Genomic DNA, 1,626 nt, shown 5'->3' with positions numbered 1-1,626 from the left:
TGTGTGTGTGTGTGTGTGGTATATTTGTGGTGGTGGTGGTGGTGGTATGTGTGTATTTTATGCATGGATGTTTGTGCATCACATGCATGTCTGGTGCCTGGGGATCAGAAGCCAAGGCTGGATTTCCCTGGAACTAGAGTTTTAAATGGTTACAAAACACCAAGTGCATGCTAGGAGTTGAGCCCAGGTCCTCTGTGAGAGCAACTAGTGCTTTTAACCACTGAGCCATCTCTCTAGTCCCTGTAGTTATTGACAGCATATTACTACAAAATCAGGAGACATTTTATAAAAAATTCACAAATTTGTATTCCAAGTCTACTAATAGTTCCAGGAAGGCATTTTGCACAGCTGACTTGGACTACATATGTACACATACTGAAATAGAAAATTGAAACATTAATATTATACTAATGGCATATTTTTTTTCAGAATTCATATGACTCACTTGGGGGCCTAAATAATCCAAAATTTCCTCAACTTTTGAAGCGCATGGAGTTATAGACAATTACAGAGCATGAATTCCATACCTAAAAAGCTGTAGGTTAATGGAGAATTAACTGTTCTTGCTCTTTATGCCTGTAGTCAATACTGTACATTTGTTATATAACTTTGCCACAAACACTGTCAAATAAAACTAGGCCATCTTTAGAGCTCCTTAAAAAGCCTTCGCTTTATAGTAAGGTCTTTTTGTTCAGCTTCATTTTAAGAAGTCGGTGATTCATTTTATTTACAATGGCATCCTCTTGCATAAGATTTTTTTCCTCTCCAACTGAATCACTGTGAGTTAAAAATCATTAGACCCAGATTTTCCATTTGTATATTGATAAGCGGTGAAGACACTTGAGGACTCCACCTTTTTCTTTATGAGCGTAAAGCAGTTTATGGCTGTTATCAACCCATGTGGGTACTGCTCTGCATTTTTTTCTTCTAGAGCTTGCAAGGCCTTTCCGAGCCTTACATTTGCATTGAGAAATTCAAATGCAAGTGACTATCCCCTTATCTATTATGTCTTGTGAATCAGAGCCAACTTGTGCAAATGGCAAGGTTGTTTGCCAGGTGGAAGAATTAATTGACCTGACAAGCTGGGCAAATGTTACCAGCTACTCCATCGACTGGGTTGGAGGAATCTTGTCATCTCCTCCTCTGAACAAATCCCATGTAGGATTGTTATAAACGTGATTGAATAAAAAGGAGGAAAAAAAATGAAGATATTTGGGTTGAAAGCAGGCCTTACGTGTTCAGTGAGAAGACATTATCTGTAAAGATGGGTAGTGTTTGTAGCATTCAATTAGTTAGAAATATTAAAGTAAACAAAGTTAAATGAAATAGAGATCTTCAAAACTGTCGCTTACAGGTACCGGGTGTGTTCCTTCCACAGCTGTTTGTATGTTTTAGGAAAAAGATCCTTATAGTTTGTACCACAGAGAACTCTTCAACACTTATGTGCTAACAAGAATGGATGAACTAACTTGATCCGTTTGAGGAGGATGATCAGAAAAGAAGAAAACCCCAGAGAAATGTCCCCATGCTTAAAGGCAAAAGAGAAAGCCACTGTGGTTTATAGAACAGCAAGGATGAAAGAGGTTTGCATGGCCAATAGAGGCACCAAGGTTCAGCAGAGGAGAC

The sequence above is a fragment of the Microtus ochrogaster genome, unplaced genomic scaffold (genome assembly GCF_000317375.1).
Source record: "Microtus ochrogaster isolate Prairie Vole_2 unplaced genomic scaffold, MicOch1.0 UNK42, whole genome shotgun sequence".
NCBI classification, from domain to species: domain Eukaryota; kingdom Metazoa; phylum Chordata; class Mammalia; order Rodentia; family Cricetidae; genus Microtus; species Microtus ochrogaster.
The sequence above is the reverse complement of the archived record's forward strand: the minus strand, read 5'-3'. Positions refer to the sequence as shown.